The sequence below is a fragment of the Petaurus breviceps genome, unplaced genomic scaffold (genome assembly GCF_028583685.1).
Source record: "Petaurus breviceps papuanus isolate PSGF00001 unplaced genomic scaffold, PetGlider_PUasm1.0 90424, whole genome shotgun sequence".
Taxonomy (NCBI): domain Eukaryota; kingdom Metazoa; phylum Chordata; class Mammalia; order Diprotodontia; family Petauridae; genus Petaurus; species Petaurus breviceps.
The window spans coordinates 247,676-272,701 of NW_027187247.1; positions in this window are offsets into that span (position 1 = coordinate 247,676).

Sequence of the window (25,026 nt, forward strand, 5' to 3'; positions counted from 1 at the left end):
TATAATTCTCTGCAAACATTTAACTGATGTAAAGTAGTCTACACAACAAGGAAGTCAAAAGCACCCAGAAAACATTACAGATAGCAAACCCTTTATCTATGTGCCCAATGGAGAGCCACGGCAGCCAAGGACAAAATATAATTTAGAAGACAAACTTATTTGTCAAACACTACAGAGGATGACAGAGGATTATTAGTAGTATTTACTCACAAAACAGTAAAAAGCAGTGGAGGTGAAACCATGACTGCTCAATACTTGTTATGAAACCCAACTAAGGGACATCACCCCAAAGCCACTGATCCTCAGTTACAAGAGGATGACCAATAGACATAGAATGAAATAGATTCATCATTGTTTCTTTAATAATCCATTTTAATTGTTTCATTTTGATTCTAATATTGTAGTCCCCAGTGTGCCAAACAAAGAAATAGAAATGAAACTTTAAGAAATGGAATTGAGAAGGGTGGTAAGGCCACACTAAAGGAATCTTTACTTTAATGGACAAAGTCTTTAAAGAATTGAATCAGGCAGCTAGGTGGCACAGTGAATAGAGCACCTGCCCTGGAGTCAGGAGTACCTGAGCTCAAATGCGGCCTCAGACATTTAACACACACACACACACACACACACACACACACACACACACACAAAACTAGTGGTGTGACCTTGGGCAAGTCGCTTAACCCCAATTGCCCTCCAAAAAGAAAAAAAAAGAATTGAATGAGTATCTTGACTTCCCAGGTTTCCTTCAAGTATCATCTAAAATATCACCTTCCAAAAGAAGCCTTTGATGTTCCTCCTTAATATTAGTGCCTTCCCTTGGAGATTATTGATAATTTATCCTTGTTCATGCATGTTTTTTGTATGTTGTCTTCCCTAGTAGATTGTAAACTCCCTGAGAACAAGGACTATTTTTACCTTTATTTGTATCCCTAGTGCTTAACAGAGTGCCTAGAGCATAGGAGGGCATTTAGTGTTTATTGACTTGATTTGATTCAGTGATGCCAGGTTACCAAACAAATATAAAAAAAAAATCATTCCCCAAAAGCAATTAGGGAGATTATCAATAGCTACATATAAACATACTTTTATGTATATATGTTTATATATGTATATGCATATGCATGCACATAATGCACTTTTCAACTATATAGAATCTTTCTGAGAATAATTTATACACATAGTAAGTGGATCCTTAATGAAAACATGGCAAGAGGATGATTTTTGCAGATGTTTTTTCTACAAATTTTTTTCTTTTTTTTTATGGTAATGTAATGACATACGGAATACAGGATTCTGCTGTGTTGCATGCCTGTCAGTTCTTTTTTTGAAGCATTTGATTCATTAGAGCAAAATGTAGCTTTAAGGGTTCCCTTCCAACAAGACGCTTCACATGCACATGTTAAAATTTTAACAGATTTTTTTTGGAAAATGCTAACCCAAAGACAACTTTGTTCAATATCCCTTTGATTTATAAGATTAAGAGATGTCTACAGCATTAAGCATTGTCATCAAAGATGTCTAGGGTGGGATCCAACTGTAGGAATGATTTACTTATAGATGGTGAGGTCCTCCAGAGACCCCTGTTTGGGGTTAATAACATACAGATTATACTAAGCCTCAACAACTCAGGGCCTCTTCAATATACTCTATGTTTTACTGAAAAGAAAATTGCCTGATATATGAAGGAAAAATGAAATGGTTGAAAAGCATCTATTGTCCACATTATAGTACATGGCTGAAACTATTGGAGAATCACTAAAAAAATTATGGTACATGAATGAAATGGAATATATTGAATCATAAGAAATAATGAAATGGACAATTTCGGAGGAAACTGGGAAGGCCTCTATGAATCAATGCCGAGTGAAATGAGCAGAACTAGGAGGATGCTTTATGTAATGCAAGAGCCTTATAAAGAAAGGCAACTTTGAAAGACTTTAGAACTCTGATCAATGCAATGACAATACATGATTCCAGAGGACTGAAAATAAAGCATATTATTCACCTCCTGTCAGAAAGGTGATGCACTTAAAATGCAGAATTAGAGATATATTTTGGGGGCATGACCTACGTCGGAACTTGTTTTGCTGTACTATGCATATTTATTATGAACCTTTTCCTTTTATTATTTAATCAGGAAGCAGAAATAGGAAAGAAAAAATGTTTGTAAAAATTAAAATAAAAATAATTAAGTTAAAAAAGAAAAAACGCACTGGAAAAAAATCACTTTTGTTAAATTCTCTCTCTCTCTGCATGTATATGTGTGTATGTATGTATGTGTGTATGTCTATATATATGTCTATATGCACACACACACATATATATATATATATATATATATATATATATATATGTTTCAGAGACAGTTACTACAGATGGATAATGAATTGATCCTCAAACTGTTAAGGAAAAAAGAACACTAGTCCAGGAGAGCAGCAATGAGGGCTTTAACTAGGAAAAGCAATAGGAATTGAAAGGAAAGTGCAGATGAAGAAGGAATTGAGAATGCATAAATAACAAGTGTTTCCAATGTTCTTTTGAAGTTGGGATGAGTCAAAAGTGTGAGTATCTAGTAAGCAATATTATCACCGTTTTTTTCCAATAGAGGTAAATGAGGTTTGTCATTTATCAAGATGAGTAAAAGGAGACAGAACCCCAGGCTTGGAATGAGGAAGACCAGAGTTCAAATTTGGCATCAGACACTTACCTAGTTGAATGATCCCTGGGCAAGTCACTTAGCCTCTGTCTGCCTCAATCCCTTCATCAATAAAATAGAGAAAATAATAGCACCTACCTCCTGGGGTTGTTGTGAAGATCAAATGAGATAATACTTGTAAAGCAAACTTACGAATTTGAAACTCTATATAAATGTTAGCTATAATTTTCATTGACTAAAAACCTGACATGACATACTGGGTATGAATGGAAGATAGATTCTTGACCATGCTGTCTTTATGGAAGGCATCCAAAATAGAGAAAGAATCCTCTTTGGCTCCATATAGCTCATCTAAACCAAAGCTCCCATGATTCCCCCACTTTTTCCACCCCACAACAGACATCTGTTCCTCTGTTTGTATAATATGTCAAATTATATTTAAAGTATATATAATAAGCAAATTGCTATGCACTTATTCAATCCATTCTATGGAGCAGTGACGGGAGGGCTGGTTTTGGAATCAGGAATGTCTAGGTTTAAGTCATGCCTTTGATATGTACCTTGTGGCCATGGGCAAGTCATTCAATCTTTCAGCACCCCTTGAAGATGGCTAACACTCTAAGTTATGCTTCTGTTGTTATTGCATTGGCGGAGGGGACTGACATACTTGGAATTCCCCAGATCAGTAAAGTAACAGGTTCAGGTCTTGCTTCCCCATGTCCCACTCCAATACCCCACGTCCAAATCCATTGCCTGATAATTGTTCATTTTCCATTACACCCTCCATTCCTCTTTGGGTCAATGCTACAGTCCTTGGATTGCAAACTTTTAGATGGCGGGAACTCTATTTGTTTAACTCACTTGACATCTTACAGAGGACATTATATAAATAGAAATTCATTGAATGCTTTGGTTGATAATAATAATGGTGGTGATGTTGCTACTGATGGATTAGTGGTAGTGGGATGAATAAAATGCCATTTATCCCTTTCCATATATTTCCTCTCAATCTTCTATTTAAAGTCACAGAATCTCAAAGTTAAAGTAGATCTAAGAGTTCATTTAGTCCTATGTCTACCTAAATCATAATAACTCACATTTATATGAACTTTAGGGCTTGCAAAGTCTATTTTCTCCACAGCTTTCTGAAATAGATAATACAAGTATTTTTTGTCCCTATTGACAAGGAAGCTAAAGGTCTAAGAACTTAACTGATTTGGCTATGATCACACAGATTGTGTTTTAGATAAAATTCAATCTTAGAAGCAGCTTGTTCTTGAAGACAGAAAGATCTGGATTTGAATGTAGCATTGGACACATACTAGCTGTGTGAACAGGACCATAACATTAAACTCTCAGTGATCTATGAAACTTGATAAGATTATAACTTTTAGAAAAGGTAGAGACCTGCATTGGTAAAGGAAATTTCCTCTTCCTGGAATTCTTTATATCTGAAATCTCAAGTTAGTCCCCCTTTTCTTTATTTCCTATCCAGCTACACTTTTTTGGACTTCTCAATCATGCTACCCCACCCCCAATTTCATACCTCTCCCTCTCACCTTTTAGCTTTCTTTTGTGTTTTGTCTTTCCCCATTAGAGTGGAAGCTCCTTGAGGGAAGAGACTATTTTTCTTTTTCATATTTGTATCCCCAGTACTTAGCACAGTGTCTGGAACATAGTAAGCGCTTGATAAGTATTTAATGATGAACTGACTATTCCTGTGTCCTAGATCCAGATCAAATATTCTATCTAATCCACCAACCTATGGTTCACATGATACCCATAACACTCTTGAATGTGGCAGAACCAGATTAAAATGTAATTGGGGAGGAGTGGCTAGGTGGGGCAATGAAGAGAGCACTGGCCCTGCAGGAGGACCTGGGTTCAAATCCAGCCACCGACACTTAATAGTTACTAGCCATGTAACCTGGGGCAAGTCACTTAACCCCAATTGCCCTGCCCTCCTCCCTCCAAAAAGCAAAAAAAAAATGTAATTGAGAATCTTTAACAAAATGAATAGATATATACTAAAATGTAGATAATACTTTAAAAACAAAATTAATATACAACTGAAAGGGATCTTTATGTGCAGATTAATAGCCTTCATCTCTGTATGCACTACCCCATGAAACAGAGGAAATGTTCATGGAGGGAAGAAAGATGTTCTATTTCCCTCTCCTTTTTTCCCTTCCTTTCTTCTCTCAATATGTATACTTTCTTCTTTTCTTTTCCTCACTTACTTCCCCCTTCCTTTTTCCTTTTCCCTTTTCCTTTTACCCCATTCCTTTTCTCTTTTTTTCTTTTCTTAATCACTCATGCATTTCCCCACTTTTTACTTCCCATTCTTTTCCCTCCCTTCCTTTTTTCTTGACATTCCCTCACTTTTCTTCCTCTTTTATTTCCTTTTTCTTCCCTTCCTTTCCCTGTTCTTTCCACACCTCTCTTCTTCCTTTCCCTGCCTCCCCTTTTTCTTTCCTCACTCTGTTCCTTCCTTTCTCCCTTGCTCTCTCCTTTTTCCCTCCCCTTCCTTTCCTTCTTTTCTTCCTTTCCTTTTCCCTCCTATTCTCCCTCCCTCCTTCATTTTTTCCTCCCTCCTTCATTTCCTTCCTTCTTTTTTTTCTTTCTGACTTTATACTTATTTCTATTTTAACTACTATGTTTACAAGGAACTCATTCTGAGGTGAGAGTGTTTAGAATTATAAAAGCCCATGCAATTATTTATGAGAACAGAGAAATTAATCAGTTTTCAGGCTTCCTAGTTAATGATTTTGCAACCTGCTGAGTCGGTCTGACACCTTCACCAATTACTCTTGGCCTCTTTTTGCTTGTTTCTTCTAGGCTTATCAATATTCTTCTTGTCAACATTCACATTTATTCTTTTTTTAGAATAAAATATTTGGCTAGAAGAGGTGGGTACCAAGAGCCTCTTGAACAAGAAACATATATTAAGTACCTACTATGTACCAGACGTGCTGGAAACTGTGGATACAAAAGAAAATATTAACTAGTCCTTGTCCCTAAGGAATTTATACACAAATATAGGAAGGAATATATACATTAAGTACAAAATGTATAGAAAATAAATACATGATAAACTTGGCATGGGGAAGAAAACTAGAAGCTGGGGGAATCAAACAATTTCTCATATAGGAGATGGCAGTTGAATTGAATTTGGAAGAAGCTAGGATCCCAAGGGATGGAGGTGATCACGGGGTGTATTCTAGGGATAGGGTGGGGAGGGATATCAGCTGAGTAATTAAATAACTGAACTCAAAGTATCTAGCTTAACCAGGTGAGGACATTTTTACTGAATCAATAAAACAAACAAGTGTGTTAGCACTAGGTATGAGAAGTCCTTGAAAACTATTAGACAAAATGTAGTGATGCTGTCCAGGAGGTATTGTGGCTGGTGAAATCTGGCCATAGCCTATGGGCTTTCTATAAAATAGCAAACTGATTTAGATCTAGAATCCATATATCTAGAAAGTTAAAGGAGAGAGCAGTCCAGTCAAGTTCCTGAGAATGAAATCCTTTGGAAAGGGGAGGAGAGAGAACCTCTCTGTCTTCCCCATGTCTTGACAAGTTGATGACCTTATGAACTTAGGAATGTCAGAGAGTTTTTAATTTTCTTCTAGCAGAAGTTCCAGAAGAGCAATGACTGACTGAAGCTTTTGTACTGGGAACTGATGACAAATGAACATATTAAAGAAAGGTAGCTTCAGGTGCTATAAGGAGCCCAGTGGGCAGCAACACCATACCTGAGGGAAACAGCTTGAGGACTTTGACAAAAGGGCTCCCAGGAGCTGTGAGTTACCCCAGCATTTACTACATGTGCTCTGAGCCTGAACCTACTTTACTTTGGACTCTGTTTTCTAGTGGAAGAGTAATGTCTCAGACTTTTGATGTGGCATCTTGTATCAACTATTCTATGTTATCTTAGTAAATGTTTTTTCTAAAACCAAATTAAGTCTGCATGATTAGCTGATATCATCTGACTATCATTTTGGAACACAGGGGTAGGGGCTTATAAACTATAGCACACATGTTCAATCTTTCAGGACACTTTTAAGAGCTACCTCCTGAGGAACCAAACTGACAGCATCAGTGAATGCGAGGAGAGTAAATCCAGAGCTACATAAGCATGGAAGACCATCTGTGCAGAGACATGGAGATTGGAGATAGAATGCCATGTATGAAGAATAGCAAAAAAAAAGACTAGTTTGGCTGGACTGAAGATTGAATCAAATGGAGGTAGTGTGTAATTAGTCTGGAAAAATGGGGTTGTAATGGGCTTTAAATACCAAAAGAGGAATTTTTATTTTATCTTTGAAGCAATAGGAAACCATGGGAGAATCAGGGAATGATACTATCAAACTTGTGATTTAGAGAAGGTACTTTGAATTATATGGAGGTAGACTGGAGAAGAAAGTGATGAGGTAAAATAACAGTTAAGAGACTATTGTTTTGGTTCAGGCAAGAGGTGATGAGAGTTTGAGTTGGGGTGGTGGCCATGGGAGTGAGGAGAATAGATGTGAGATGTCGTAGAAGTACAAATGACAAGATCTGACAAATGATTGAATATGTGGACTGAGAGAGAGTGAAGAGTTAAGGATGATTCAGATTGCAAACCTAGCTGACTAGAATAAATAGTGCTATGCAAAAGAGAAACAGAGAATAGTAACTGATATTGGAAGTTTCCTTATAGTATTGATCTTTAAAATAGCCTTGTGATTTAAGTAATACCAGTATTAATTATTTTCATTTTATACTTGAATAAACCAAAGCTCAATGAGATTAAATGACATGACCCCAGTGTCCAAAACAGTTAATTTAAAATGTGTGATTAGAACTCAAGTTTCTCTTGAATCCAAGCCCAGTGCTTTCCCCACTCTATGGCATGGGGGAAAATAGTGGAAGAGGGGCTGGAATTTGTTGAAGAGGAAAGAAATGTTCAATTCCCTCATCTATAAAATAAAGAGCTTAGATTAGGTGGCCTCTGAGGTTTTCTTTATCTCTAACTCTATAATCTCATGACAAAATGTAGAACCAGGAAAGTAGGAGAGCGAGTATACAACCAGACCCATCTTATACATATGGGATCTGATGTCAGGAAACCAAAGTTTACACCCCAACCCAACCAAATGCTTCTACCTGCTCAATGATTCCTGAAATGCTCCAATTAGAGTTTAATTTCTTTTATTTCCTTTTCACATGTGTCATTTACACCTCAATATGAATGATTTTACAAGATCCTTCTGCGACATCAATTTTTATTAGGTGGGAGGTTGTACCAACCATGAGAATACTGAGCAGAAGGAAAAAGGTCAGGCAGAAGCAGCAAGGGAGGGAAGGAGAGAGGAAATAGGTGGGAGAGAAAGAGAGAAGGAATGATGGAGGCTTAGAAGACAAATTCTACCCGCTTCATAATTTTGAGTAGGGCAAGTCTGATTTGTGTGTCTCTTCTTGTCCTTGTGTAACAAACACACCAAGGGGATTTGATTAGATGATTTCAAGGATCTTTCCATCTCTAAATCCTATTTTGGCAAATAATCTCTCTCTCTCCTTTCTTAATAGAGAAATAGATTATTGATAGATAAAATTTTTATCAATTGATTATTATGAGACAACTATGAGGGAGAAGGAAGAGAATGAAGAAATGAGAAAATCCAGTGGATTATTAGCCTACAAATAATTGAGAGTCAATTGTAAAGATAATAATGATCCTAAACAGAGACCCAGAAGGCTTTATATGCAGCTCTCATTGAATTATTGTATGGATCATCCACTGTGCAAATCTGAGACCTATTGAATAGTCTCTGCAAATTTCTCGCTCCTTTCTTCCTTTCTCTTTCTCCTTTTCACTTGCTCTCTACCTCTTTATTCCCCTCTCTTCTTTTTTTCTTATTCTTTCTTCCTCCCTCAATGCCCTCTCTTTTCATCTCTCCCATCTAAATCTTTCCTTTCCATCTCCCCCTCCTCTTCTCTCACTTTCCTTAACATTCTATCCTTCACTTGACTAGAACACAAAGTCCTTTGAAATTAACTAGTGTGACTATCTATTGCAGGGGCAAGGAAAGCCTCTCAATAAAGACCCTGATCTTAAGCTAATGCACAATATAAATGCTAAACAACAACAAGAAGCAGTAAATCCCAGCCATGCTCCAAAACGCTTGACACTTCTATAATTCAGCTGGACATGGCCAAACACATCCATACTCCTCTTCAGTGAGAAGGACATCACCAAGGTGAGAGACCAAGAAGGGAAGAACGGCAAACCACATCAAGGAATCACACAGAGGGATGGAACGGATAGTTGGAAGGTGAGCAAAGTATAAGTACTTAGGTGTATGGGAGACAAATGTCACTAGTTTTCAGATATACCCACCCTCGCTACTTAGCATAAAGTGGAGAGCTCCTTAATTAATGCCCATTGAATAAGTGACTATTGATGGGGGGCTAGCATCCAGTTCTACACCAAGCCTGTTCCCAGGTAATGTCATCACATACACTGCCTGACTTCACTGGAGCTCAGACAGAAATATTTGTTTATTCAATAAACATTCATTGAACACCTACTATGTGCAAAGTCCTATGTATGCTAAATTCTGTCAAACAAGATGAATTATCCCACTCTCCGCAAGGATTCCAAAATGATTAAAATGGGCACACAAACTATTCCAATATAAGGTCATGAATAATAAGTACCATTAGTGTAGTGCAGACAAAGCATTATGATAGTTCAAAGGAGATCACCTCAAGGAGGGAATCAGGGAAGGATTCATAGAGGTAGTGTGGTGTAGTACAGTTTTAGACTTGAAGTCAAGAAGTCCTGGGTTTGAATCTGACTTCTCACACTTACTTTGTGATCCTGGGCAAGACACTTAATCCCTCTGAGACTTTGTTTCCTTATATGTAAAATGAGGAGATGGACTCAGTGACCTCTGAAGTCCCTTCCAGCTCTGAATATATGTTCCTATGAGCTGCTATTGGAGCAAGGCCTTGCAGAAAGAGCAGATGGAAAGAATAGCATGATCTAAATGGGGTGATAGATTAGAAGAGGATTTATTTGGTCAATAGTGTCTAGACTAATTTGACTAGAATGTTAGGATTATGCAGGAGTATAGTGAGTGGTAAGACTGGAATGAGAGTCTGGGATTTAAAAATGGAAATCCATTAATGAACTAGTACTTTACTCTGTAGACAACAGGGAACTATAGAAACTTCTCTTCTCTTCTCTTCTCTTCTCTTCTCTTCTCTTCTCTTCTCTTCTCTTCTCTTCTCTTCTCTTCTCCTCTCCTCTCCTCTCCTCTCCTCTCCTCTCCTCTCCTCTCCTCTTCTCTTCTCTTCTCTTCTCTTCTCTTCTCTTCTCTTCTCTTTTCTCTTCTCTTCTCTTTCCTTTTTTTTCCTCACCTCTGTTTTCTTTCCAAAAGCAGAGTTAAATAATCAGTTCTGTGAAATAGGAAGATTGGTGGTGGTAAATAGGCTGTATTACAGGTGAGGGGAAACTGGAAAGAGAGAGGAACTAATGAAGGCATAATTATAACAGTCCAGGAGAAAGGTAATAACAGAATTAATGAGATGGTAATGGGAACAGAATGGAAGGGACCTATGTGAGAAATACTCTAACTCACCCCATGTGTGTAACCAGTTGCTAAATCTTCTTGTTTTTACTTCCACAACATCTCTCTCATCTGAAACCCTCTCTCTACACACACAGTCACCATCCTAATTCAGGCCCTTATCAACTCTTGCCTTAATTGTTATAATAGATTCCTAATTTCTCTCCTTTCCTCAAGTGTCTTCTCCATTTTGTTCTTTCCTCCATATAGCTGCCAAAGCAATTTTTTTTCAAATTTGCAGCTCTGACTCTGTTACCTCCCTGTATCAGCAATGCCATATTCACAATGCCTATAGAGATTGCAAATATGCTGATATAATTATCCATTACAAAATACGTCATGTTTGCCATATGAGGAAATAAACTAGAAAATTTATTAAGATACCAAAAGACTGAGTCCCAAAACCAGAAAGTGAAAGCCATCAGAGTAGTTATGATATTGGCACAGGTAGATAAAGTAGAAAGCACCCACATTTTCAAGCCTTTAAAACAGAACAGGCTACCTCAGGCAAAGGTCCTCCTCTCCCCACACACAGCAACCACCCAGCGTCCTGGAAGCGCGCTCCCAGCAGCTCCGGCCCCTGGCAGTCCTCAGCAGGAGTCCTTAGCAGAAAGTCCTTAGCAGTCCTAACTCAAAAAGGGCTTCGCGCTGCCACTGCCTCTGCTGCTGCCGCCGTCACCACCACGGCCAGCCACCGCAGGAACGCTAGCTTGGCTTCCACTTCCTCTTGCTCCGCCCCTTCCTGCTACGTCAGCAAGTCCAACGGGGCATGGAAGATCTTTAAATCCCATAACCCTTACACTCCCTAGCTAATAAACTCCAGTGGCTCCCTGTTACCTGCAGGATCAAACACAAACTCTCCTTCTGGCATCAAAAGTCATTTACAACCTGACTCCCTCCTACCTTTCTAGCCTTATTACACTTTAAACCTGTTCGTGCACACTAAGGTCTAACCAAATTACTTTTATTCTTCCTCAAACATGTGACTTCATCTTCCATCTCCACACTTTCATGCTGTTGCCCATGACTAGAAGGCATTACTTTCTCTTCTTTCTGCTCTTTGGAATCCCTAGAATTTCTTCAAGGCTTAGAACAAGTGCTTCCTTCTACATGAAATCTTTGCTACTTCCTCCAGCTTTTTGTACCTTTTCCTCTACAGTATTTTACATTTGCCTATATATGTACATGCTGTCTTCTCTTTTAGTATTGTAAATTTTTCCAGGTGAGGAATTGTTTCATTTTTTCCTTGTATGTACAACCCCTAGTTCATTGCCTGGTACATAATATATATTCAATAAATACTTGTTGATTGACTAATTGTTTGTATTGGAGCTTGGAGACTGATTATCTTTAAGTTGGTGAAGGAGATGGAAGTGATAAAGCTTATTTCAAGATTTTGAGCACGGGTCATTGGGAGAAAATTCTAGTAAAGGTAATGGAAATAATTAAGTCAGGAAGAAAAAGATAGGAGATGAATTTCAATTGATCATATTGAATTTGAGGTGTTAGGAAGGAAACCAAAGAAAGAAACTCAGTAGGCAGTTAGAAATATAAGACTGACATTGGGCAGAACCCCAAAGCACAAATATCTAACATTGAAATTTCAGGCAGGTAGATGAGGTATTTTGGGGGGTTAGGGTGGCAGTGTGGGAAGAATTCATGGACTTGGAATCAGAAAACTGGAGTTCAAATGTTGACTCTGCTACTTACTAACTGTGTGACTTTGGGCAAGCTACTTAACTTATCTGGGCCTTATTTTCTCAGTTTTGAAATGAGGATATTGGAATACACAATCTCCAAGATCCCTTCTGGTTCTAAATCTATTTCTTCTGTAATCCTACTCTTAACTACACCACCTGCTTGTAAGGTTGGCCTTGTCATAGTTCATGACAAGGCTTCCTCTTTTGACCTCCAATCAAATATAACAGAAAAGGTTGTACATTCCTCTGGGCATATTAGGAAATGACACCCCAGTCATTACTGCATTTCCCCTAAAATCTCACACCTAGTAATCTAAAAACAACCAACAGGGTTACTCTTAAATATGGGGGAGGGGAGAAGAGGGAGCAAAGAGCTTTTTAACCATGATTTGGTCTAGAGACATTTACCACAAATGGCAATTTTATTTAAAGAGACATTTCAGCAGGAATCAATTTTTTTCTAAATCGAATTCAGGGGTCACTGATTATCAATGCAACTGTGGGTATGTTGAAGGAGTTATTTATAGGTTGGTTAATATGTATGCATAATAAGAGAAAATTATTTACAGAGATGATGAATTTAATATTGGGAATGAAGCAGATTTACAGCCTGCAAAGTGTAATTGCTTTTTGATATCAATTAAAGGACTGTTTCTAAAAATCAATAAGAATTTTAAAGAATACTGCAAGACTGAGTGAATGATAAGTAATTTAGATGCAATTTAAAAAATTGTATTGTGAACAGCTCTCTTGAGCCTCATGAAGTGTTTTATGAGCCTTTGGGGAATAAGGTAAAATTTTAAAACTTTTATTGATTCAAAATTAAAATAACAGACATATATACACACACCCCATTGAACTCCCATTTATGCTCATTATATATAACAGTATTGGGCATGGAGCTTGGGCAGACATGAATCAGAAGAAACAAGAAAGTATGTAAAGAGAGAATTGTTTTTTATATCTGTGAATTGAGCATTTTAACATCTACAAAAATTTCAGGGAAGGTCACTGGCATTTTGGAATAATGTGAATTTAGGGGATGGTAGGGGTTTAGGACTTTATCCAAGGGAGAATAGTGACTGAAATAGCCAAAGGAACTCATTAAAAGATGAGTCTATAAAGTGATTCCCTAAGACTCTGTCCTCAAACTCAAAGGTAGTATTCTAGCGTGATTCTACATGAGGAACCTTCTGACTGGGACATCATCTCTTTTCTTTCAAATGTAATTTAATCAAATCTTCTCAGACAAATGAGTGTCTGCCCAGTTCTCATTGATTTCCCATGGTGTCTGTCTAAAATATAGTCAATCTGTGTTTATTAAGGACTGTCCTTACATATGTGTAGTTCTGCATTAGGCAGAACATTTGTTTGTATACTTTTAAATTAAAAGTCTTTGTATCTTTCCAAAAGGAGCTTACATTCTAATTGGGGTGACAGAACCAACTGATATAAGTCCATAGAAAGCTAGAATTAGAGACCTCTAGTCCAACTCTTCTCAGTTTACAGATAAGGAAACTGAGGCCAACAGAGGGAAAATGACTTGCTTTGGGTTACATAAGTTACCTGCTATGCTGCTAGAGAGAAGATGGAGGAAAGAAGGATTTACTCTCCCAAAAGGGGAAAAAAGGAACAAAATTAAATAAGCTACCCATGAAAGGCAACTATTTAATGAAATTGGATTTTGAAAGTATGAAAGCAGCTCTGAGAAGGAAAAAAAATATCCCTGACTGGTGAGGGTGCTTTAGAGTTGGCTACCTGGTGAGGCCAAGGGCAATTGAGCAAAAGTGACATGTATAAGAGGTTTTTAAAAGTAATCTTGATGAATAAGAAAACAAACTTGCAATTCATTCCTTTAGTCTTTCTAGGTCAACTTTTTTCCAGCTTATCAGGGAGAGGGTCTTTGTCTCATTCAAGTATCTTGTCAGACATTTTTTTCTTAGTCTTCTTCAAACCATAACAACATGTCCTTGCTCTTAATGTACTGGAGAAAGAAAAAGAAAAATGTCCTAGTTTTTAGTAGATTTTTACTGTCAAAAAAGTAATAAAAAATTGAGAAAAGTCAGACTTTGATCAATAATTTATTTTTTAAAAGTTTATACTTAACCAACTCACAGAGAAAAGAGGAAATTATCCTATAATCCGTTTAAAGCCATGATAGGAAAACAATTTTCCTATCTACAATGCCTTTGTATAAGTTAGAATTAAAATAATTAAGTATATAGATCAATAAAAGTTTCCAACATAAGCATCTTCTTTTGACTTCCAAGAGCCAAGATGATGGAGTAAACAGGAAATTGCCATAACTCTTCCATATTAGCCTCCAAACAACCATAGAATAGCTCCCCAAAGCAAAGCCTGAGAGTGCAGAACCAACAAATAGATGCAGAAGAACAATTTTTGAGCCCAAGGAACTTGGAAGATCGGCAATAAAGGTCTGTCTCACTCAGTAAAAAGAGGAATGTAGTCAAGGACAGGATGCATCCCAGCAAACCAGCAGAAAGTCCCACCTCAACAAATTAGTAGTAGATCCTGTGCCCCAATGCAAGGAAGCAGGCAAATGTCAATACCAGGACCCCCATTTGCCATGGGAACTGGCAGAACTGTAGCTCTGAGAACCACCATATGCTTCTGGATAACCCAGGGCAAATAGGCAGCCTCCAATGGCCAGACTGCCATGTGCTTCTGGGTAGCCCCACAGAAATGGGTAGAATCTAATACTATGGGTGCCTAAGCAAAGATATAGCACCAACATAACCCCTGACACATGCTTCAACATAATCCATGACAAACAGGAACCCTCCAGTGGCCAGACTACCATTTGCTTCAGTGTAGCTCCAGGGAAATATAGAAACATCTCCACCAGGCTCAGCATACAACAGACACAACTACTAGGACCCCTGTTCAGCATCAGGTAGACTGCCAGAGCTCTATGGCTTCCAACAGCACTAGCCACTCCCCCACGCCATCCCCTCAACAAAGCACCAGACACATTGGTCCCCTGAGAGCCTCAGGGCAACATCAGTACATCAGCAGATAAACAACCACAGCCTGCCATCCCTGGCACAAGAAGTCTGAGACAGTGCCTCTTTTAACCCAGGAGCAGGGCCCAAATTTAAAAGAAAGGAAAAAAGCCAAAAATTATGAGCAATAAGAACCAAAAGTGTAATCTGACCGTAGAAAGTTATTATGGTGACAGCAAAGATCAAGATATGCACTCAGAAGAGCACAACAATGTCAACACACTTAAGAGAAAGAGAAAAACCCAAAAGAAAAACAGGAAGTGGTCTCAAGCCCCAAAGGAACTCATGGAAGAGCTCAAAAAGGAGCTTAAAAATCATATAAGACAGGGAGAAAAAAACTGGGAAAAGAAATGAGAGTGATGAAAGAGAATTATGAAGAATCAACAGCTTGGAAAAAGAAAACAACTGCCTATAAAGTAGAATTGGATAAATGGAAAAGGAGACACACAGATCCATTGAAGAAAGCAACTTCTTAAAAAGTGCAACTGGCCAAATGGAAAAGGGACTACAAATGTTGACTGAAGAAAACAACATCTTAAAAGGGAGAACTAGGTAAGTGAAAGTTAACACTTCAAGGGGGAAAATGGTCATTCAGTGAAATAGAAGGATTTTAAGCTGCCATAAGGACAAGGTCAGAATTGAACAAAAAATGTTACCTCTGATATTGTAATGGTAATGGGAATTTGAAGATCTTCCCTGGCCATTATGGGCCTAAAGGCAGTTGAAGATCTTCCCTGCTCCTTAATAGGCCAATTGTAATCAAATGGAGCCTGTGGTGGGAGGAGTTTGCTGAGCTGGTGAAGCAGAGCCAAGTGGAACCTGGGAGTCAGAGCAGTTAGAATGGAGGGAGGAGAGAGAATGCAGGCAAGGAGACAGCTAGGCTTGTGAGTGTTTGTTCATGGGAAGGCTTTGGGATGGTGTTACTCTCTGCAGTGTTGTATATAAATTTCTTTGTTGTTTGGATGAATTTGGTTTTCTGGTATTGGGATTTGTTTTTCTGGTGTCTGAATAAATGTTTTGCTTCTGTCTTCTGTATGGAGAGTCTGTTATATTTTGCAATTTGGAATCATGCCGGCATATTCATAGTTGCCATTGTGCTGTGAATATTGCCTTGGTGATACAGATATCAAGACCCATGAGAAGCCTAACAACATAAAAAAGTAAAAGAAAACAAAAGAGATTCAATGGACCTGAACTGTTGACATATCTACATGGGAAGATGATACTTGTAATTCTCTTTTTAGTCTTTTTTTTTTTTTGGAGAGGGGAAGGCAGGGCAATTGGGGTTAAGTGATTTGCCCAAGGTCACACAGCTAGTAAGTGTGTAAGGTGTCTGAGACCAGATTTGAACTCTGGTTCTCCTCATTCCAGGCCTGGTGCTCTATTCATCTCACCACCTAGCTGCCCCGATATATGTAACTCTTCTTTTTTTTATTAAAGCAATTGGGGTTAACTAACTTGCTCAAGGTTACACGGCCAGTTATTTCTGGGTGTGGTGCTAAGTATCAGAGCCCAGATTTGATCCAGGTCATCCCGACTCTGAGGCCGGTGCTCTTACTCGCTGTGCTACCTGGCCGCCCCGATGTTTGTAATTCTTAAAAATTGTGCCACTAACAGTATATCTAGTAGTAACATACATAGACAGAGGATATGGGTTTAAGGGCCATTTGAGGAAATGACAAAAATAATTAAGATGAGAAAGAGGAGTACAAGGGATACAGAAGAAGGGGGAGGTAGAATGAGGAAATTATTTCCCACAAAGAGATGTGAAAGACTTATTGCAATGGAAGGAAAGGTGAGAGGGTGGGAGATGAGCATTGCTTGAACCTTACTTTCATCAGTATTGGCTCAGAGAGGGAGTAATTCACACAATCAGTTGAATATAGAAATCTATCTGACCCAAGAAGAAAGTAAGAGGGGAGGAAATTAAGTAAAGGGTGTGGGAAGACTGATAGAAAAGAGTGCAGACTAGGGGTGGTAGCAGATAGAAGCAGACCACTGTTGAAGAGGAAAAGGTGAAAAGAAAGAGAGGACAAACATGCGGAAAAATAAGATGGAGGGAAATTCACAGTAATCATGACTGAATGTAAATGGGATGACTCTCCAACAAAATGGAAGTGGATCAAATTCCAGAATCCTCCTCATTTATCAAATGTATAGAGAACTGAGGCAAATATGTAGGAATACAAGTCATTCCCCAATTAATAAATGGTCAAAAGATATAAACAGGCAGTTTTCAGATGAAGAAACCAAAGCTATCTGTAGGCATATGAGAAAGTACTATAAATCGCTTTTGAATAGAGAAGTGCAAATTAAAACAATGCTGAGGTACCAACTCCCATCTATCAGATCAGCTAATATGACAAAAAAATAGAGGAAAATAATAAATGTTGGAGAGGATGGGAGAAAATTGGAACCCTAATGCATTGTTGGTGGAGTATTGAACTGATCCAACAATTCTGAAAAGCATTTTGGAACTGTGCCCAAAGGACTAAAAAAATGTTGCACACCCTGTGATCAGTAATACCACTATTAGGTCTGCATCCCAAAGAGAACATAAGAAAAGGGGAAAGGACCTAATGTGTAAAAATATTTATAGCAACCCTTTTCATGGTGGCAAAAGATTGGAAATTGAGGGAATACTCATCAATTGGAGAGTGACTGAAAAAGCTTTGGCATATAAATGCAATGAAAAACTACTGTGCAATAAGAAGTGATGAATAGGCAGATTTCAGAAAAACCTCAAAAGACATGTACAAACTGATGCAAAGTGAAATGAGCATAATCAGGGAAATATTATACACAGTATCAGCAACATTGTGTGATCAACGATGAATTACTCAATTCTTCTCAGCAACACAATGATCCAAGACAAGTACAAAGGACTCATGAAAGAAAATGCTATCCACAACCAAATAAAGAACTGATGGACTCTGAACGCAGATTGAAGCAAACTTTTTTCAATTTCTTTATCCTTTTTCATGTTTTTTTTCCCCTTTTGATCTGTTTTTTTCTTCCACAATTGTGACTAATATGGAAATATGTTTTACAGGATAGCACATGTATTACTTATATTGAATTGCCTACCATTTTTAGAAGAGGGGAGGGAGTGAGAGAATAATTTGGAACTCAAAATCTTTTAAAAATGAATGCTAAAAGTTTTGACTTGTAATTGGGAAAAAAATAAAGAATAATCATCTTCTTAGATTAAAGCCCATATAGACTTCTCAGTTATTTCTTAAAGAAAGCAAAGTACAGTTCTATCTTCCAGTCATTTAAAAAGGATCAGGAATCAATTTCCAATTTGTTCTCCAAGGGACCTTTTCCCAGTGAAATCAAACCATTCTCTCACCCACTAACACTTTTTTTTTGTTCCTTTATTGCTTTGCCACATGCTTGTCATTTTAGGATTAGCACCTAGAGTTGCTTGACCAGTCATGTTCATCTCTTCCTCAAATCCATCTGGTTCAACTTGCGTATTATCTTCTTTAAATATAGATGTCAGTGTGCCACTCCTCTGATTTAAACAAAACAGCATATGATAAAATCTTCAGAACTCTATTTTTTTTTAAATTTCATTGACAACAGAACTCAGGAAAAGGGAACAGAAATTCATCATGTGACTGGACTATGGAAATAAATTTCTATTCCTAATAGGGGCTTGACTTTTTTTTATATAGCATAAAATTCACCTGCAAATTTACATGTGCCAGTGTTCCCACTTTCTTTGCCTTCTCCTCCCCCTGCCTCCATCACAGTTCCTTTAGAGCTAGTTAAATTTCCTTTTCTAAAAATGGATTAAGATTTCTCTTCCACGTTCTGTTAATTTGGGTATTTTATATTTTGGACTACTGTTGATATTATTACTTTATAATTATATAAACTATTTAAAAATTCTTGAATTTTTTCCTAACATATAATAGGCTCTAATAAGTTTTTAATATTTTTTTATTTTTTTTCTTTGTATTGATTACCTTGTTCTTTATGTCAGGGACTCAGTTTTCCTCACTTTTTTTTCTTTTTTCCCCCTTATTTTTTCTTTTAGTAAGGTAAGCTAGATGTATTTAAAGCACTAGATTTATCCCAGTGCAATTAATAGAAGAGTTTTGAATAATAATAGCCCACAATGTTAGTATAAGCCCCATTTATAGACTGATGAAACTGAGGCTCAGAGGGCTGAAGTGATTTACCAATCATAATGCTTCAGTGTCAAAATTTGTAATTCTCTCCACTGCCACGTTGATTTTCATGAAATAATGAACAGGCAAAATGGTGTAGTTTATGGCCATAACACATAAATTGTCTTTACAAACAGTGATCGTGCTAGAAGACTAGCAGCTTGCCAAATTGACTCACATCCATAAGAAGGGCTCCAGAGGAAATTCTGAGAGCTACAAATGGGCAAGTCTCATTTTGTTCCTGGCAATCTAATGAAAACTCTAATAAAGGGGTGAGATCATTGACGACATAAGCAACCTATTATGGGAAAAGCAACTTATCAATTTTTGTAAAGGTGACTCATGCTTTACTAATATAGATTAGAGTTCTTGAAGGGAATAAATACGTATGCACATAAGGGAGAAATCAGTGGACAGAATGTTTTTAGTCTTTTAAAAACCCTTTGACAAGGTTTCACACCAAAGGCTATTTAAAAGACAACAAGTGAGTCACCGTGGAATAGTGATACTGCTTTGTCATGGATGAAGAACTGTCTTAGAGAGAAGAAACAAAGGATTGGGATAATTGGGCACTTCTCTGGATAGAAACTTATAAACAGTGGGCTCTCCAGGGGTTAGCCCTGGGACTGGTCTTTAACATTTTTATGAATAATATGGAAGAGAGAGTCCAATCTTCCGGTTTGCAGATGACATTAAACTCTTCCAGGTGGTGGGAAGCCAACTTGATAGGGATGAACTACAGGAGTATCATGGGAGTGTTTTGTAACTGGGAAGAAAAGCAGCAGAGGAGCTTCACTGTGGGCAAGTGGAAAGTAAGGCATTTAGGGAAAATAACACAAAATGCATTCATAGGGTAATGGGCTCTGAGCTAAAACTTATGAACTAGGAAAGGGATTTGGGGGCCATTTAAAATGTTAGCTTAATGAGCTGCTACAGCCAAAAAGACCAACAAAATTCTGGGCATCATCAAGAATGATATTGGAAACAAATATAGAACCTTACCCTGTCCTTGTACAAAACTACGGTGTGTTTTCACCTGGCATGTTTTATCCGTTTCTGATGGGCATCTTGCAATAAAAATCTAACTTTTTTGGATGGATTCAAAGTCTTGGATAAAGCCATGGAATTAAATGATCTCACAGTTGGAAAGCATCTTAGAGTCAGGGGTGTGCTGGAGCCAGTTCAAATAGGCTCTTGAGAGTCGATTGTTAAATTTTCACTGTGAGCATTTATACCCTGGAAATTGGCAACCACCACAACTCTGTGTTTGATTTATTATTTTGTTGATTTTCAATACTTATGAAAGCAATGGAAAAATGTTAATAATGAATATTAAACTTAAAAGTGTATCATTTGGCCTTTTCTTTGGAATAGAATTGTTTAGTATTTACCAACACAACCCTGCTTAATCCTGCCTTTAGGTTACTAAGTCCAACTTATGTCTGAGTAAGAAACTCCTTTATGACTTCCCTGATAATGCTTATTAGTTTGTATTCTATACATGTGGAATTCTCTACCTCTCGAGGAAGCCCACTATACTCTTAGAAAAATAAAATGACCTTGGATGGAGAAGTTTTCATATAAAGACAAATTCTGGAAATCTGTACTCTAGTTTGGAATGATGAAGGCTGATTAGGGATATGTCCTAAGTTTTAAAAATTATTAAAGATATGATAATGTGAATGTGGAGAGGGAATGTACTGGAATAACGATGACTACATATTTCAGGTCAGTCTCATTCATAAAAAGAAATGCTTTTTCTTTGCATCTGACTTGCTATTGGCTATACATCACTTCTCCCAGGGAATCAGCTTCAGTAAGAGCCACCCAGAGGTCCCTGTCAGCGACAGGAGGACAAAAGGAAGTCCCATGTTACAGCAACTTCTGTCCTCTCCAGAGCCCATGCTCAGTGTGATGAGGAGGAGCCAAACCCAAGGTCTAGACTCTAGTGTAGTCTTTCATTTAGTGACTGGGCCTCCATATTTGGGAACTGTATGGTATTTACTATACTCTCTTGGTGGCACTATATCTTTCCTAGATTTCTTAAGTAAGAAGCCTATGTATTGGTTAGGAGCCCAGGACAAGGAGATATTCTGGGTAATCAGTAGGTGTTTGATTGTATCTGTTTTCATTTCTTTTATTAACTCAATAGTAAAAGTTAAGCACTATGTACAGTATTCAAGCCCTCTGCCTCACTGCATGGGGGACTAGCAAGATCCAGAAGGAGGTAGAGTTTTGCCAGCAGGTGATGGTCCAGATCTGCTATGATTGGGAGGACATAAATGCCAAGGAGAGGATGGGACTTATCCAGAACTTGATCCTCCTGGTTGAATAAGACCAGGATAGTAGCTTCCAGCATCACCTGGTGGTTACTTTGTAAACAGAACATACTGTGAAATTTAAATTAAGCAAGTTTGGGTCAGGGCAGCTAGGTAGCACAGTGGATAGAGCACTGGACGTAGAATCAGGAAGATTATTCTTTGCCAGAGTTTCCTCCTCTGTAAAATAAGTTGGACAAGGAAATGGCAAATCATTCCAGTATCTTTTCCAAGAAAACTCCAAATAGAGTGAGGAAGAGTTGGACAAGACTGAAAATAATTCAACAGCAGCAATAACAAATAGGTCTAATAAAAGGAAGGCAGCAGCAGTGGAATGAACATGGGCCCTCAAGTTTGAGGACCTGAGTTCAAATCCTGGCTCTGACACTTACTACCTGTGTAACCTTGAACAATTCATTTTACTGGCCTGCAGTTTCCTAATCTGTAAAATAAGAGTCATTGGGTGTGTGGGTTTGAACTAGATTTTCTCTGGGGTCCCTTCTCGCTCTCCATATTTGATCTAGGGTCCTCTGAATTGATTATGTTTTGAGCACATTCCTAGGAGCAGATAGGTGGCACAGTGGATAGTGTTGGATTTGGAATCAGAAAGATCCAAGTGTCAATATTGCCTCAGATACTTATTAGTTGAATGACCCTGGGCAAATCAGCTAACTTTTATTAGGATTGGTATTCTTATCTGCAAAATGGAGATAATAATAGCACCCACCTCCCAGGGTTGTGAGGATCAAATGAAATAATGTCTACAATGTTCTTTGCAAAACTTCAAGTGTTATATAAATACTAGATATTATTATTGTTTTCTGCTGGCACAAGGTTGCATTTGCCAAATAAAGAGTGGGATCAAAAGGAGATGGCAAAGGAGACAGGAAAAGTGGCAAAGAGGCTTAAGTTGAATTTAATGGCATGTGAATTTAAGTGTTTACTATGCTCCAAGAACTGCACTAAATTCTGGGGATATGAAAGTAAAAATGAAACAATCTCTGACCTCAAGATGCTTATATTCTACTCAGGGATAAGACTAGTACACAGATAAGTTAATATGGTTATTACAGGAGGGGGAAGGGAGTTCTAACTACGGCTAAGATAGGTGGGTCTGAGAAAACTTCATGGGGGAGGGGCCCCTGAAATGAGTCTTGGAAAAAGATAAGGATTTAAAGGAGGAGCGATAAGGAAGTAGCAGGGTTTGGGGAAATAGTAAATCTAGAATAGCTGGAACGTGGAATATGTGAAGGGACATGATGTAAAATAAGTCTGGAAGGGAAGGTTGGAGACAGATTGCTGAGGGCATTAAATGTTAACCTGAAGAGTTTGTGGTTTTTTCTAAAGATAATAAGGAACAAGATGGGGGTGGGAAGACAAGAGCATATTGAATGAGTAGTACATTCCAGGCACTGTACTAAGCACTTTACAACTATTCTCTCATTTGATTGCTATGATTACCCTCTGAGGTAGGTGCTATTATTATACCCATTTTTACAATTAAGAAAACCAAGGCAGACAGACATTCAGTGACTTGCTCAGGATCTAACAGTAGATATTTGGGGTGCAATTTGGGCTTGGATCTTTCTCATTCCAGGCCCAGAGCTTTATTCACTGTGCCATCAGCTGTCCATATCTTTAGGAGACATGGAAAGTTTTTGAGCAAGGAAGTGATGCCTGTATGAAGGATGAATTGGAGAGGGACTGGAAGCAGAAAAACCAATCAGGAGGCTATTACAATACCAAGGGAAAGGGAATGAATGAGGGTCTGAACCAGGTGTTTGTGGGAGGGGAGAAAGGGGAGCAGATGTTCAAGATGTTGTAGAGTTTGAATTGATAGAACTTGATAGTTAATTGGACATGGAGAATGTGGGAGAGGGAAAAGCCTTCATCATAACCCCAATGGAGACAGAAACATGTGCAGGAGGAATAGGTTTAGAAAGATGATGATTTCTGTTTGGACATCTTGGGCTGGGGTTGAGGTAGATATTATGGCTGGATATATGGATTTGTGTATCTTGTGTAGAATTGATAATTGAACCCATGAGACATCACCAAGAGAGAAAGCATAGAGAACAGAAGGAAGCTAAAGACAGGGTCTTAAGGAATATTCACAACTAGCAGGGGAGATATGGATGATGAACCAAGAAAAGAGAATGTATATTTTACAGAGGGAAAAAAAAATGAGAGAGTAAGAAGAGAAAAGGACCCAAAACAGAGCCTTCAAGAGTGCTTTCTTCTGGCCCTTGCTAAAGGGCTTCTTCTTGGTTGTTTTTTCTCTTGCTAATCTCATTTACAACTCAAAGCATCAACTCTATGCAGATTTCTCTTTGTTTTATATCTCCATCCCTTATCTATTTTCTGGACTTCATTTCTTGTTTCAACATTTCCCTGTTTCAATATTTTCAGCTGGGTGTATTGTTGTACTTGAAACACAACATATCCAAAACTGAATTGGTTATTTCAATCCTTAAAGTCTGTCTTCTAACTCCCCTATTTCTAATGATGACAAGATGAGACATCTAGTTCTTATTAAGCATCTACTATATACCAGGTATTATCCTAAACCCTAGAGATACAAATGCAAGCAAAAAGAAAGACATCTCCTGCCCTCAAGTAGCTTAAATCCTAATGGGGATTAGAATAGACTCTGTGATTCTAACAAGACACAAAAAGGTCCTGAAAAGTTTGGGGGGGAGGGAGAAGATGAAGGCACCCACAACTGAGCATTGTATTGAAGTCTAGAAAGTGAGAGACAGACATGGAAAGGGAATGAAAGTTACTCAATCTGGGTCCATCCACAAAATGGAGGCACAGGGTCCAACTCACAATTGGAAAAAGGGGACTTGCATATCAGAGTAAAGGTCTAGAGTAAAGAGGGCCCAGGAGTGTAGGGAGTTATCAAGCTAAGACTGCAGCTGGAATAGGGTTTGAAGTCTTGGAAATCAGAAGCATACCCTGGGGCTGGGTGGGTGGACTAACATCTTCCCAGTCACCTAGACCTGAATATTTAGAATCATCAATCTCTTACCCTGCACAACCAATCAGCTGCCAAGTCTCATTGGAATTTCTTTTGATAATATTTCTTATATTTCCCCCTTCCTTTTAATTCAAATTGTCACTCTGATTATATCTTGGACGATTCTTGTTTCCTTGTCTCCAGATTCTCCATACTCCAATCTCTCTGGCATTTGCTTAGTGTCCTCCTATACCTACAATTCTCCCCAGTCCTCCCCCATCTGGATTCTGTTAAAATCCTACCTGTTCTTTAAGCCCTACATCCATTATAGCTTCCTTCATGATGCTTTCCCTGACCTCCCTGCTGTAATTAATCTCCTCCTCTTCAAATTTCTCTAGGGACCTTGTGCCTCTCCTATGTACTTAGCACAGCCTATTTTATATTTCAGTTATTTGTGTTCATGTCTTATCTCCCCTACTTAATTTTCAGCTCCCTGAGGGCAGGGATTGTGTCTAATTCATATTTGTGTCTCACAGCTTAGCACATTGCTAAATAATTATCTCTGGAATT